The 16860-nt window shown below is 41.4% G+C and overlaps 1 long non-coding RNA gene across 1 annotated transcript; it reads right to left on the bottom strand.

Moving 5' to 3' along the window:
• Positions 1-7753: 7753 nt before the first annotated feature.
• On the bottom strand, positions 7754-8565 carry LOC140582692 (uncharacterized). The gene is made up of 2 exons (XR_011985508.1): positions 8457-8565; positions 7754-8349 (listed from the first exon to the last, which is right to left on the bottom strand). It is a non-coding gene; the product is annotated as an uncharacterized lncRNA (long non-coding RNA).
• Between the last annotated feature and the right edge of the window lie 8295 nt (positions 8566-16860).

The raw sequence follows: 16860 nt of genomic DNA, 5'->3' as shown, positions 1-16860 counted from the left end.
CAGCATCTCAGAGACTTCTTTTCTTCAACTCCCGGAGATCAGACAGTTCTTTACGGGCACATACTGCATATTTACCTGTACCTTTTGATACTTTACTATGGACAATGCTTTTCAAATCTATTATTATTGAATGGATTATAATGATAACACAGAGTACTTTTTAATTTGATGCTGTGGACTCTTTGAAAAGACATTCTTTGTATTATTCACTACATACATTCTCCGGTGAGTATTAATTGACAGACAAATAAATTAAATAATTATTTGTTTTATTTTCAGTGTATCTGAGACTGTTAGGCAAGGAATAAGCTTTCTAATGATACCTAGTTTATTAAAATCTGATAAACAATAACAGAGTTATGCTCATTTTTCTGAACACCATAAACAGGTCACAAAGTCAAGTATGGTTCTCCATTGTTTTATCTGTTACTAAGTGGACGTTAATAAGCCTTAATTGGCGTTACAAAATATCCTATAACTTTCTTGCCATTCATCACAGAAAGAAGTTCTTGGTATCATTGGAAAGGTCGTATCAAGCCCTTTTTGTGCTATTTTTGTAAAAATCCAACAACTTTGAATTTTTTTGTGACATACCTACATAGTTTATTTTATATCGGGTTATAATAGAAAACTCGAACGTTGTATTAATCTTTATGACAAAGTTTAAAAATAAAAATTGTTTGGAAAAAAAAGTTTCACTTATAGTAATGTTTTTTCAGAGCATAACGTTAGACCTTCTTATGCATTAACATTAGCCTAATAGTAATAAACCACACAGGCTAAATGGCGTATTAATTTCAGAAAGGCACAGTTTATTCATGATAAAATGAGAATGAAAACATAGAGAGTTAATCTCCTTGGAAAATAACCATGATCGATTTTACCTCACCAAATAAGCCTGGTTTAAATAGAGAACTTAGCTTGTCTTGCTAGTTAAAGTGACGAACGTTGACTATACCGGCCTCAGAAGGACAATGGTACGTAATTCAACTTATAAAGACGTCAGCTTGCATTAGTAGATGAAACACTTAAACGAATAAATGAAGGTTGTAAAATAACGCATTTTCAACAGGCTAGACTTCTGCTGACTACTTACTTTGACCAATGCACGACAAACAGTACCACGATAGACGAATACAACGAACATGTCACTCAATGAGAATGAATGACGCAACCGACTGGCTGCTTCTAGCGCCGAGGTGATTTAAATGGTACGGTCCACATTAGGGGTGTCTGGAATTGTTTTACATTGAGGTTAGGTTAGCTTTTTCTTTTCTTTTTTACAACAAAAGAAAAACGTTAAGACCCCCCCAAACTGCTATTTTTGTCTCTTTGGGGGGGGGGGGGGGGTCTGGATCTTGATCGGGGGTACCAGTACCCCCCGTAATTCGAACCATGCGTGACAGTATAACCAATCAGAAGCATCGAATAGTTTCAAACGTTCGTCTGTGGAAATAGCAAAAGAGGATGTTTTATATAAAAAAAACATGAAAAGCAATAAAAACACTTATTAAAGATATTAGCAAGGTTTAGCATACAATCTTATGATGTAACTAAAATTGTAATCATGAATATTTCCATAAGTAACTGTAATTTAATTACACTTTTTTCTTTAGTAACTGTAACGGATTACAATTACATTTTTTTTGCATTTAAATTACAAAGCTCCGTCAAGATTACTCACGTTAACTCTTACAAACTCTGTAAACAAACTCTGCGCGACCGCTACAGTCTGGTTCAAATGTTCATTCAGTCCGAACACACTTCAGAACTAAAACAGTCTCTGACATTCAGATAAAACGTCAAATCTGATATCAGCACCTTGCATTTCGCGGACAGAAGGCTGAATGTATCTGCTTCCAACAACAAGTCATTTCGTTCATAAAACGCATTTGCTGCAGCGATTTTACGAGGATCCGCAGACCATCTGTGACTCCTGGTATTAATCCATTGGAATTTTAACCTTGTATTCTACACGCAGGCTACTCAGTGTGTCTGATGTGAAGTACCGGGGAGCGTGGTATTCAGCGGTGAACCGCCTAGGTAATATAGCCGACAACAGTAGGGAATAGGCGGCGCGATTTTTCATTGGCTAGGCTCAAAAATATTCAAAATGTAATAAAAAAACAGTGACACCAATGAGTACATGCAAACGTGAAAGTATGAGCCCAGAAGCTATTTCTATTAAAATTTAAATGACATTGAAATTACAGTTAAACGTAGTCACACGGGTCTGCAAAATCAAAGCCGGCGCTCCACCTTCTGGTCATTGAAAGGTACTACACAGGCGCGCACCCTCCACGTAAACAAAATGCATTTCTTTCACTCACGAAATACATTTCGTCTACAAAGTGACGTTCTTCCATTCAGTTCCAGTCCGTTTCCAATGAGATCTTGGAAGAGTAGTTTACGTGCATAAGCAGTTGTTTACGTGCATAAACAGTTGCTTACGTGTGTAAGTTGAAAGTTCTAGAACCCAGAGTACAAATTTGATCGTTGTCGGACGATCATCTCAGTTTGACATTTTCTGCAACACGCATTAACTGCAAACTTCTTTTAGTCACCAAAATGTGCAAGGTTAAGAGAGTAGTCTACCGTGTGGAGGTCTTTTATGAGCAGGGGGGCGTTACACGGTGTATCGAGTTCACCATCATAAAGGGCAGAAAAAGGTGCTTTGTCAAATATGACGCACCAAATGCCATCGTGAAAGCAGGGTCTGAGTGGAAGTTTGCTGGACAGTACTTTGTGAGAAGTATTGTCCAGAATTTTCTCTCATTGGACCACACTCTGCATCAGTGCCTGGAATCATGCAGCCCTCCTGCTGACCATGATTTCTGCAGCCCAGCTGCAGAGGCTGAGACAGGTAGGCCTACTGCATCACCTGTAGATCACACACCTTTCCACTGAGTGACTAGCCTGTGCCCATGGGCTAAGCTGAGGAAGGAGGTAAAAAAAGTGGAACAAATGCCTGTACTCACCATGCAGTATTGTTTTCAGGTGTGGGACCTGAGGCAGACAGTGAGGGAGACGCCACTGAAGCTGTGGGTAACAGACGTGAGAGTTCTGTCCTCGTTGAGGTCCCAGAGACCAGCATCAAGGTACTGAGTTTAATCTTAAGGGGGCAGTTTCCCAGACAGGGTTTAAATTAAGTCAGGGGTTGGCCTTAAATCTGGAATAGTTAATCATGGTTTTAAAAATGATTAATTACTGATTACTGCACTATGACTTGTAGTAGACGAGATCAATTTAAAATCACCTATACTAGTCTGAATTAGCTGAACTGAGGTTGTCTTTAAATGCAATTTATAGGCAAATGAAGAACCCGATCAGTTGGATGATTCACCGCCTGGAATAACGGAGAGCCAGCCAATGTTGGAGAACATCTCAACTGACGACCATCCGGAGGGTTCAGATGAGGTGTCACACACATCTACCTCAAGTACGTGAGAACATTTCACTTTGCCTTTTCTTTCTCTACTTTAAAACTTTCATTTACTTCTGTGTCATCTGATATGAAATATCTCTTCATGCAATCTGCATTTATTTGACCATACATATGGACTTTTCTTGTTTCAAGGACAAAATGATGTGGACAGTACTCAAGACCTGCAAGTTGATTCACCGCTCACATCTGCAGGAGCAAGGGTGGCAGTGTCAGCCACTACTGCTCACCAAAGACTCTCTCTCCAGGAAAGGCTGGCAATTGAATTTTATGAGCAAAAGCTAAAGTATCTGCAGGAAGAGCATGATATTAAAATGAAGATTCTTCAGTTACAATTGGAAATGCTGATGGAGAGAAAGATGCAACCGTCTCAGATGTCTCATCAGTACCAGAAACAAAATAAATAAATATTGTCGTCTTAACTCATGTTGGATGTTATGGCTGTTTCTGTATCATACCAGATAAAATGTACACTTCTGCTTTTAAAATGTATTTGCTCATTGAATAAGAAAATTTATCTGATCCGAGTAGAACGATGAAAATGTAAATAAAGTCAACAATGTGGCACAATGCAAAAGCATCTCTGTATGCAAGTCCATCTCTATAGTCTGTTGTAAATGGTGGAACATCTGCATTGTTGTCCTCTTCTCTTGGAGGATCTGGGCATCCATGCATTTCAGACATTTGTGAAGGACAGCTGTTGCAGTGATGACAGTGCAACAGCTTCTTAATTTGAACCAAAGTGCTTTCCCGAGGCACTGACATTGACTCTTCCAAACACCAAACGTGCTCTACTAGACTGCTAGTGTGCATGAGCCTGGTTGTAGTGACATCACTCAGCTGTTGGGTGAGAGCATGAAGTAAACACAAAATTCTTCTGAGCATACGCACTGTCGTCAAGCAATATTCCATTATGCTCTCCTCTTTCAAGCTGAGTATACAGAAATGATTTAATGGAAATTCACAAATCATGAGTTGCATCTTTCCAATGTTCAAGGATGTTTGAAAATTGTAACTTTGATGTGCGTACACCTTGCGCAATTATGGAAAGAAAGTTTTTGCGGTTCCTATATTCCTCAGCATCTGGAGTAGAGGTATATTTTATGGGAAGATGAGTTCCGCCTGTGTCTTGTACTTAGTCTGAGCTGTAGGGTCAGAGAAGATTATGTAATGTGCTCTTAATTCACATATTGCCCTGTATACTCTGTGAATGACACTACACCAGTACCCAGTCTCTTGGTGAAAAGTGCCACACGCTAAAAACCTTAAAGTTATAAGTACCTGGACACATACCGGAACAGATTTTCCTCTTTGGATCATAGATGGAAGCCTGGCCTCCAAAAGAGAAATGATCTCCATTGCATTTTCTTTATGCCTTCAAAAATGATTTTGAAAATTACATTCATGAAAATGTTGCAATGGGTCATTTCTGTCAGCAAGAACTTGTCCATCTGGTGGTTGTCAGGACAGAACACTCAGAGGGAGTGGGGAGAGTAGGGCGGAGCGGAGCTGTAACAAAGACAAGGGTGAGAATCGCTCGGAAGTGGCATGACCAACAATAAGTTTAAGTAGTTGGGTAGGCGTGGTGCTAATTAATTGCAGCCGCCTCGTCAGCCGTCATGACACTGGTACTCGTTGATCTTAACTGACATAGGTTAAATAATCCATGTGTCTTTTCTGACAAGCAGCATTAATCTGAAGTTAAACCTGCCTCCTTGGAGGCTTAATTTAAGGCATCATTTACTCCTGCAGTCACTCTAATCTTCCATCAGGAAATTGGCTCAATTAGTTCAGGACTAGGCTAAGTCCAAAACTGTTTCAATCCTTGACTGAGAAAGCATACTTCAGTTATTCTGGATTAAAAGACCTTTTTATTGTAGGACTAGGCTTAGTCTCTGTCTGGTAAACCGGGCCAACGAGTTTAATGCTTGCTGGACTAATTTGTTTCAGAGTCATTAGGAGTTATTGCAGTTCAGTTCAATTCAATTTTATTTATATAGCGCTTTTAACAACAGTCATTGTCACAAAGCACTTTATGTTTAACCGGCCAGAACCCCAGCAAGCAAGCCTGAGGCGACAGTGGCAAGGAAAAACTCCCTCTAGCAGGAAGAAACCTTGAGAGGAACCTAGACTCGGAAGGGGACCCCATCCTCCTCTGGGCGACCGGGGAGCATGAAAGGCGAGTCTAATGACTTGTCCACCCTGTCTGAAATCCTCAACCATAGTCCCCTTACCAAAAACATCATCCGTAACCTGCCTGAATGACTACCGGCCAGTAGCGCTCACCCCAGTCCTGATGAAGTGCTTTGAAAGACTGGTCCGGAGTCATATCATGTCCTTTATCCCTCCCACCTTTGATGTGCACCAATTTGCCTACAGAGCAAATAGGTCTACGGAGGATGCGGTAGCTGTTGCTTTTCATGCTACTCTGTCCCATCTGGAGCATCAGGGGAACTATGCACGTCTCCTCTTTATTGACTTTAGCTCTGCTTTTAACACCATCCTCCCCCACAGACTGGTGTGCAAACTGTCACACCTGGGACTCCCCTTCTCCACCTGTCTGTGGATTAAGGACTTCCTGACAGACCGTAAACAAAGGGTTAGGGTGGGCCCCCATATCTCCTCAGCAATCACTGTCAGCACTGGCTCCCCCCAGGGCTGCGTGCTGAGCCCCCTGCTCTTCACGTTGTACACACACGACTGTGCTCCCGCCCACAACAGCAACACCTTTGTCAAATTTGCAGATGAGACCACTGTGGTGGGGCTCATTTCTGGGGGAGAGGAGTCTGCTTACAGGCACGAAGTGGCGCGGCTGACATCGTGGTGCACTGACAACAACCTGCTCCTGAACACAGCAAAGACCAAGGAAATTGTTGTGGATTTCAGGAAAAAGAAAACAGACACCAAACCACTTTACATCAGTGGGGACTGTGTGGAGAGGGTGTGGGACTTCCGCTTCCTGGGTGTTCGTATCACTGACGACCTGTCCTGGGGCGCAAACTCAACAGAACTGGCAAAGAAGGCCCAGCAGAGACTTTACTTTCTGAGAGTCCTCAGGAAAAACAACATCTCTCAAAAACTGCTGGTGTCCTTCTATCGCTGTTCCATTGAGAGCATCCTGTGCTACTGCCTCTGCGCGTGGTTTTCCAGCTGTACACTAGCACAGAGAAAAACATTACAGAGGATCGTAGGAACCGCCCAGCAGATCATCGGCTGTCATTTACCCACTCTAGAAGAACTGCACAACTCACGCTTCCTCAGCAGAGCGAAAAACATTTTAAAAGACCCCTCACACCCTGCTCATGATCTGTTCCAACTGCTGCCATCAGGCAAAAGATATAGAAGCATTAAAGCTAGGACAAATGGACTATACAGCAGCTTCTACCCTGTTGCCATCAGGGCATTGAATATCAGTTAACTTTTTTTTTTTCTTCACCTCAATTCTACCTCATGTGCAATAAGGACTTGTGCAATATTGTCCCATGTAGAGTGAATGTTGTCTACACTGACATGTTGTTATTTACATAAATTCTTTATGTCCGACATGGGGATTGCACCTACTGTAATTACGTTGTACTTGTTACAATGACAATAAAGTTATTCTGATTCTGAAACTGCATTAACATTGACAATAATTTGATTCCATATAAGAACATAAGAACTATACAAACGAGAGGAGGCCATTCGGCCCATCGAGCTCGCTTGGGGAGAACTTAACTAATAGCTCAGAGTTGTTAAAATCTTATCTAGCTCTGATTTAAAGGAACCCAAGGATTCAGCTTGCACTACATTAACAGGAAGACTATTCCATACTCTGACTACACACTGTGTAAAGAAGTGCTTCCTTAAATCCAGTTTGAAATGTTCTCCCGCTAATTTCCACCTATGACCACGAGTTCTTGTATTTGAACTAATGCTGAAGTAACTATTCGGTTGAACAGCATCCAAACCTGTTAGAATCTTATAGACCTGGATCATGTCCCCCCTCAGTCTCCTTTGCTTGAGGCTGAACAGATTTAGCTTAACTAACCTTTCCTTGTATGACATTACTCTAAGACCAGGAATCATTCTTGTGGCCCTACGCTGCACCTTTTCTAAGGCCGCAATGTCCTTTTTAAAATATGGCGACCAAACCTGCACACAATATTCTAGGTGAGGTCTCACCAAGGAATTGTATAATCTTAGCATTACCTCCCTTGACTTAAACTCCACACACCTGGAGATATACCCCAACATCCTATTGGCCATTTTATTTGCTTCCCCGCACTGGCGAGAATGAGACATGGAAGCATCAACATACACACCAAGGTCTTTCTCATAATCAGCTACCTTTATTTCAGTTGGTCCCATAAAATACCTGTACTTTATATTTCTGCTCCCTATATGGAGTACCTTACATTTGTCTATGTTAAATTTCATCTGCCAGGTATCGGCCCAGTCACTAATTAAATCAAGAAAGTTTTAAAGTCCCAGTTGGTTTCATGTAGTTATCTCCAAGGAGTCCAGGTGAGGGTTCAAGCGGTGTAGTGTCGGCTCGGGATCAGCTCGTAAAAGAGAAGATGGAGAAGAGTTATTGCCCTACACCTAACCTAACCTCCGGCAGTACTAAAGTAACTATGGCAGCCTGGCTAAAAGGGAGACCTGGAAGGAAGCACAGACACGAGGGTTTCCAGGGGTTTTGGCGTCAAGCCAAACTACCGTCAACAGTTAAGGTGTTATAGAGTAAAATAATAGAGTGAACTTTTATGGGAGACCTCACCGTCTGCTTGAAATCCTCATTCAGGAGATCCTTCTCCAAGTATGCGGCGAAGCCCTTCAGGAGGGGATGGTCCAGAGAATGTTTCCGGTACAGTCCCTTCTCCTGCATCATGTGCCTGGAGGTCTGTGGCCACTGCACCTCCCGGGTACTGCCATGTGGAAAACATATTTCGTCTTAAAATTGCACCTTCAATTGGCTCACAAGCAAAAGCAAAAGGTATCAATGAAGCTGCAAATCCGAGACACTCATACTCACACTTGAAAGATCTCGCCGTTGCTGACACTGACTGCGTCCTCCGACTGCTCAGTCGCCGAGCTCTCCAGTCGCTGCACGGTTGTACCAGCCACCACAGGAACACTGCTGGTCTGCGCCACTACTGCTGGGGAGGGGGTGTCAGGCACCACCATGTGGCGACGCTCCAGCTCCTGGATCATCCTTTCAGATAAATAAGTAAATAAAAAACTGTTAGTAAATGTCATACTGAAGAAACGAAGCGAGATGTGTAAAAAAGACTGAAGAGTTTTCCCACCAACCTGCTCATAGGATTAGCATCATCCATAATGTCTCGCAGGTGCCTGTAGCTGAACACCCTGCCCCACTGCAGAACTTCAAGCGCATCCTGCTTTGCCTTCTCCACTACTTCTTGGATGGCTTCTTTCGAAGATCTCTTCATGCACACCTTAGTCAGATGCACCGAGAGGCTTGCCTGTGTCTTCTTGCACACGGGGCAGAGCAGGAAATGCCTGTTGGAAGTACTGCGGATATAAAAAAAACAACAAAAAAAAACAATTAACAGTTTTATGTAACAGTCAAGGAAGTGTTACTTAAGATTAGATTTAATTCATGATTTTCAGGACCCATTCCAGTCATCATCATCAACATTGTTCATTCCTCAGTGGTTTGGATAAATAACATTTGCATATCTATTGTCATCCTGATGGGTCCCAGACTGAGAAAAGTAATTAGTAAACTACATGATCACAACTACTGAAACATGTTTACTAATTAGTTACATTTATATCAAGCAATATAAGCCCTTTGTGAACACTGCAAGTTAAAAAATGGTATTCTACACTTTAATACCATCTTTACTACTAATTTAAAGATAATTAGAATAAAATACATTTTATTTGTATTGCACTTTATATTTTAGCAATCTCAAAAGTGCTACAGAGAAAAAAATAAAGAGATAAAACAGGAGAATCTTTAAAGTAACTTAAAATGTCTTTCTAAAAAGATGAATTTTTAGTAATTAATAAAAGTTGCTTCGAAATATTGTTTTCGTTTTGTAGTGGATGCAATTTAAGTTTTAACAATAGTAGTCAGTTTAAGAGACTTAAGCACAGTGTCAGTAAACTACATACAAGGATGAACAAGTTTATCCACAGTTTCTACACATTCAAATGCAATCATAAATTGATCAAAGCTTACGCCTTGGAAGCCATTCTTGACGAGTTGTTCGACAAAAAATGAAATCTTGAGCAGAATCTGGAGCTCTTGTCTCGCTGGAAGTAGAGGTAGAGTAACTGTACATGCGGAGGTCTCCTCTTAATATACCATTCTGACCGCGTCCCCTCCCCCTCGTAGCCCCGCCCACCCCAGCCCCAGTGTCATTCTGAGGGACACTTTGAAAGACAATAAAAAAAAATTTAACTTTTAAAAAGGATAAGAACTGAATTTATATTTCTAAATAAAGTGATAAATCGATAGTGCAGTTCTAAAACTTCTGCACCAATTCGCCACCACACCACAAATATATAGTGTATACTATAATATAATTTACCCAAACAACAGATCCCTTATGTTGCTTGCTCATATACATTTGATTTGTGTCTGTGTTTGCCATTTCAAAACCTTGTTGTGACTCTTGGCTGACTTTAATATAAGCTATTGGAGCTGTAATAATTTCCGTTTTACAATATCTTGATTAATGTGGAAGATCGTAATTTAACATACATAGGATGATGATAAAGAATGTTTGCTTTCTTATGCGTCGGTCACGCTAAGCAACCGCAACGCCCCGCATACAGTACCATCGGACAGCTACAGCGATTCTGAGCAATATTGGCAGTATGATCCAATTTCGATTTCGTCGTTTTTACCCTGAAATTTCTGCCTGAAAGCACTCGCTCACTAATTGGAGCGAGCCAGCCTTAAAGGGCCCAGATCGCATTATTGATGGTACCACATATTGTTCTAATCCGTACTGTTGTGACACAGACATGACATACAGTGACTACCAATATTAGCAGGATAGGCTCAATGTATAATGTTCCGAATATTTTGGTATATTGCTCGGCATTACTGGTTTTTTAATACATTTATTTGAGTCACCCTGTTTGTTTACGTGACCTGATGTTTACATGATCTCAGCCTAATTGTTACGTTGGCAGATTGTTGGGGGATGGGTAGCCCTGCATGTGCATCGCAGAGAAGTGCAAAACAGCAATCAAGGAAACAATAGCCCTAGGCTGGCAAGCCCAATCCAGGTATTTGTCCCCTCATCTCAGAAGCTGATGTTGACGGCTTGAGTAACTGACCTGCTTGATTCAAATGCTGATGACTCCCAGGCTGAGGAATTTGTAACTAAATAGTTGGATTAAAAATATTTGCATCATTGTAATTTGCTCACAACTACAGCTAACTTGCCTGTGTGGCCTGTTCCCTGTCCCTTGTTTTCTTCTGCTTATCACTTACTTTTAGTTGAATTTCCAATTGTCATCTCCATTGTTTAGTGCTCAATGTCTTTGATAAATAACATCATATTACACTCACCTAAAGGATTATTAGGAACACCATACTAATACGGTGTTTGACCCCCTTTCGCCTTCAGAGCTGCCTTAATTCTACGTGGCATTGATTCAACAAGGTGCTGAAAGCATTCTTTAGAAATGTTGGCCCATATTGATTGGATAGCATCTTGCAGTTGATGGAGATTTGTGGGATGCACATCCAGGGAATTAAGCTCCCGTTCCACCACATCCCAAAGATGCTTTTCTCAGACATGTCCTGGGAATTGTAGCTTTTATGGACGCTAGGTCGCTATACTTTATCAAAAAAATAACGTAACTACTGGAAAATCATTTGATTCAGAAATCAGCGACGCTACAGGCAAGCTACTAGAAAATGTAAGTAAACAAATAGCTTCGCTACATGGCTACCGCCCATCACTGACCGTACACCTCATCCAAAGCTACAGTAGTCACAGATGGGATCACTGCCCACTCTCTCCTTCATTGTTTGGCATCTTCATAGAACCACATGCGGCAGCAATACGACAGAAAAGTGAAATAAATGGAATTCATACCGATACCTCAACACAAAATAATCTGTGCAGATGATATCATGCTGTTTGTACAAAACTAGGGCTGCAACAACTAATCGATTAAAATCGATTATTAAAATAGTTGCCAACTAATTTAATAATCGATTAGTTGGGTCTACGTTATTACACACACAAGTACAGTGGTTACCTCCTAATTTGGGAGCAGTAAGCTAACCAAAGCCGCGGTGGCAGTAAAGTACGATTAAGCTGGATGCCGATCGCCATAAAAGGAAAAAGGTGACGAGAACCAATGGCGTGCCTTGAGAAGCTTACGTGATGAATTCTGGGAGAATTGAAAAAAAAGTTTAAAAATGGCGGAGGCGGACACAGCAGAATCTTGTTTTAGAAGCCAGAATTTGATGATAATTAGCTGAAATTAGGTCGGAGAGACACTGATGTATTATGTGACGTTGTGGAGTTTTTGGATAATTTTATGCAATTATTCAGATTACTTAACGCAAATCCTTCATTCAGTGGTGTAGTGGAGAGTAAATGCACACAAACGCCATTTACGCACCTTTTAAATTTACAAAACAGCGTTTACTTAACATTAGTGATCTCAAAAAAGGTAAGGATATAAATGGTTACCCACCGTTTTTACTGCTGTGCATATACACTCACCTAAAGGATTATTAGGAACACCTGTTCAATTTCTCATTAATGCAATTATCTAATCAACCAATCACATGGCAGTTGCTTCAATGCATTTAGGGGTGTGGTCCTGGTCAAGACAATCTCCTGAACTCCAAACTGAATGTCAGAATGGGAAAGAAAGGTGATTTAAGCAATTTTGAGCGTGGCATGGTTGTTGGTGCCAGACAGGCCGGTCTGAGTATTTCACAATCTGCTCAGTTACTGGGATTTTCACGCACAACCATTTCTAGGGTTTACAAAGAATGGTGTGCAAAGGGAAAAACATCCAGTATGCGGCAGTCCTGTGGGCGAAAATGCCTTGTTGATGCTAGAGGTCAGAGGAGAATGGACCAACTGATTCAAGCTGATAGAAGAGCAACTTTGACTTTTGACATCCCACAAATCTCCATCAACTGCAAGATGCTATCCTATCAATATGGGCCAACATTTCTAAAGAATGCTTTCAGCACCTTGTTGAATCAATGCCACTTAGAATTAAGGCAGTTCTGAAGGCGAAAGGGGGTCAAACACCGTATTAGTATGGTGTTCCTAATAATCCTTTAGGTGAGTTGATGGAGATTTGTGGGATGCACATCCAGGGCACGAAGCTCCCGTTCCACCACATCCCAAAGATGCTCTATTGGGTTGAGATCTGGTGACTGTGGGGGCCATTGTAGTACAGTGAACTCATTGTCATGTTCAAGAAACCAATTTGAAATGATTCGAGCTTTGTGACATGGTGCATTATCCTGCTGGAAGTAGCCATCAGAGGATGGGTACATGGTGGTCATAAAAGGATGGACATGGTCAGAAACAATGCTCAGGTAGGCCGTGGCATTTAAACGATGCCCAATTGGCACTAAGGGGCCTAAAGTCTGCCAAGAAAACATCCCCCACACCATTACACCACCACCACCAGCCTGCACAGTGGTAACAAGGCATGATGGATCCATGTTCTCATTCTGTTTACGCCAAATTATGACTCTACCATTTGAATGTCTCAACAGAAATCGAGACTCATCAGACCAGGCAACATTTTTCCAGTCTTCAACTGTCCAATTTTGGTGAGCTTGTGCAAATTGTAGCCCCTTTTTCCTATTTGTAGTGGAGATGAGTGGTACCCGGTGGGGTCTTCTGCTGTTGTAGCCCATCCGCCTCAAGGTTGTGCGTGTTGTGGCTTCACAAATGCTTTGCTGCATACCTCGGTTGTAACGAGTGGTTATTTCAGTCAAAGTTGCTCTTCTATCAGCTTGAATCAGTCGGCCCATTCTCCTCTGACCTCTAGCATCAACAAGGCATTTTCGCCCACAGGACTGCCGCATACTGGATGTTTTTTTCTTTGCACACCATTCTTTGTAAACCCTAGAAATGGTTGTGCGTGAAAATCCCAGTAACTGAGCAGATTGTGAAATACTCAGACCGGCCCATCTGGCACCAACAACCATGCCACGCTCAAAATTGCTTAAATCACCTTTCTTTCCCATTCTGACATTCAGTTTGGAGTTCAGGAGATTGTCTTGACCAGGACCACACCCCTAAATGCATTGAAGCAACTGCCATGTGATTGGTTGATTAGATAATTGCATTAATGAGAAATTGAACAGGTGTTCCTAATAATCCTTTAGGTGAGTGTATATTCATATTTCAAGTAGCAACCTAGCAGTCGAGACATGTTCTGGTAAATTGAGCAAAATGGGTGGATTTTACCTTGCTACCAAGGTGAACCAATAGAGCAGGAGAATTGTGTTTGTTATACGTTTGAGCCTGGTTTTTTGGTGTTTTGTGACCAATCAGAACTTAGAAGTCCTTATCTGGAATTGAGAATTATGGTTTATCAACTGGTTTCTCTTTGTGCTCGGGGTCCTTGGTACCTGGTGCCAGAGTGTGATGGGAGCGCTTTGCTGGATTGCTGGATAAAAGAGATACCTTTGCTCACCAAGTGAGAGGCCCTGAGTTTTATTCTAAGTGGCTCAACTAGAGTTATCAGAGAGGTTAATTTATAATTTTACTACCAGAATGCTAGAATAGAAAAGGGCCTCTTCCCTAAACTTTTCCCACAAATAGGGACACATAGAATTGTCCAAATTGTCTTGGACATTGTTTTTTTTGTTTTTGATAAAACATTATGGGTTACGGTCATGTGCTCCACCACGCCTGGTCGCTGGAGATGCTTCAGAATGACCGTGGCCTCCAGGTAGTAGAGGACAAGGCAGCACTCTGCACACTCCAGGGGCATCTCCTCTGGATACACCTTGACACCAAGATTCAAGAGATTTATTTGTTACATACAGTACAACATGCAGTGAAATGTATCTCTGTGTCACCCTTATTTGGCTGTGCAAAAATAGAAATAGAAGAAAAAAAGAAAAAAGGTAAGAAGTAAAGTAGGAGTAAAAAGAGAAATTACATTATATAAATACTATGGAACCAAGATATAATCTAAAATATACAGTGCAAAATATACAACCTAAAATCAAGAATCTAAAATACAGTGCAAAAATCTGAATATAGTGCAAATGTGCAGTATTTGTGCATTCAGTGCAAACATACATAGTGTACAGAAAGGCCAGAGTTAGTTTAAATTGAGAAGCCTTATGGCTTGGGGGAAAAAACTCTTCCTGAGTCTCTCATCCTGGACATCAGGCAACGGAACCGTCTGCCTGAGTTCAGCCTGCAGAATAGGCAGTTTGCGGGGTGTGAGGAGTCCTTAATTATCTTGGTACCTCTGGACCTGCAGTGTTTATTGTAGGTGTCCAGCAGGGAGGGCAGAGGTACTGGAACTAAACGGTCTAGGCCAACCCCTGAAAAACAACCCCATACCATTACCCCTCTTCCATCAAACTTGGCACAATCCAGTCAGGCAGGTAACATTTTCCTGGCATCTGCCAAACCCAGACTCATCCATCAGACTGCCAGACAGAGAAACTTGATTTGTCACTCCACAGAACACATTTCTACTGTTCTAGAGTCAAATGACATGCTGCTTTACACCACTTTATCCAATGCTTGACATTGCGTTTGGTGATGTGAGGCTTGCATGAAGCTGCTTGGCTATGGAAACCCATTCCTTGAATCTTCTGGCATAAGACTTAATGCTAGAGAAAGTATGGAGCTCTGCAGTTATTGAGTCAACAAAACATTAGCGAATTTTCCGCACTATGCACCTTAGCACTCTGTCACTTTTGTTGTTCCTAAACACTTCCACATTTCAATAATACCACTTCCAGTTGACTCTGGAATATATAGCAGGAAAGGAATTTCACAAACTGACTTATTGCCATGGAGGTATCCTATGACAATAGCCTGCTTGAATTCACTGAGCTTTTCAGAACAACCCATTCTTTTACAAAGGTTTGTAAACCTGAATGCATGGTTAGGTGATTGACTTTATGCACCCACGACAATGGGTCTGAATGAAACACCTGTGATTGAAAGGTGTGTCCCAATACTTTTGTCCATATTGTGCCTGTCAAAATGTATACATTCAGTATGTTTCGTGACTTCATTGCATTTCCCTCCGCAAAGATCAGTTTAATCTAAATGATGAAGTTAAAGACAGAGCTGAAAATTAGTTAAGTCATGACTTCGAAAGTTATCCTGACAAGGGATTCTGCAAAATCAGAGATGGAACTGCTGGTTGGGCTGGTCATCGCCTGCTTTTTCTAAGTGATGTAGGACTAAATGTAAAGTTTCAAACTGCTTAATGTATATTAGTCTGTTTTATAATGTTTAAACAAAAAGAACATTTAATGGGTTTGCATCTTATATCTCCTACAATGCGTTTTGCAGTTGATTCCTCCTTGATTTGGGTATAACGATAAATAACTGGCAAGAGAGACAGAGAGAAACTTTTGGGAAGTGTTATTGTTCAAAGTTAAACTGATTGTCCAAACCATTTTGGTTGTTAATTGTAAAAAGTTAATGTAAATCACCTATTACCCACTGTAATCCATTCTATACCCACCCCTGTAGACTTCACAGAGCATCACTGCCAACAAAATAAGAGGGTTACAATTAAAGAGGGTAAAAAATTCACGTAAAACTTGCCAATTCAGGTTTTCAGCACCATGGACAGCAACCTAATGTTGCTTAAAAGGCCATTACTATGCTCATATTCACTGTTCATAATTCAATTTTTAGGGGTCTACAAGAATATATGTACATGCTTCAATGTTCTAAAAGCACATATTTTTTCTCATAATGTACATCTCTATTCACCCTCTGCCTGAAATGCTCCATTAGGGCTTTTAATCCCGCCTGGGTGATGAGCCTGCTGTGCCCTGATTGTTCAGCGTACCCTACATACCCCTACAGACAGATCCTGGCAGGTAGGCAGCCAATTAGGATTGTGTTACGAGGTGGATGTGTTGGCGCCCACTCCTGGGTTATTCCCTGCCCTGTGATGGGCTGGTGACCATAACACCTGAACTGTTGATGGTAGTTTGGCTTGACGGCAAAAACCCTGGAAACCCTCATGTCTGTGCTTCCTTCCAGGTCTCCCTTTTAGCCAGGCTGCCATAGTTACTTTAGTACTGCCGGAGGTTAGGTTAGGTGTAGGGCAATAACTCTTCTCCATCTTCTCTTTTCCGAGCTGATCGCGAGCCGACACTACACCGCTTGAACCCTCACCTGGACTCCTTGGAGATAACTACATGAAACCAACTGGGACTTTAAAACTACAGTATATGGACTCAAATTAAT

The sequence above is a fragment of the Paramormyrops kingsleyae genome, chromosome 25 (genome assembly GCF_048594095.1).
Source record: "Paramormyrops kingsleyae isolate MSU_618 chromosome 25, PKINGS_0.4, whole genome shotgun sequence".
Classification (NCBI taxonomy): Eukaryota; Metazoa; Chordata; class Actinopteri; order Osteoglossiformes; family Mormyridae; genus Paramormyrops; species Paramormyrops kingsleyae.
This window is presented reverse-complemented; position numbering and strand designations above follow the sequence as displayed.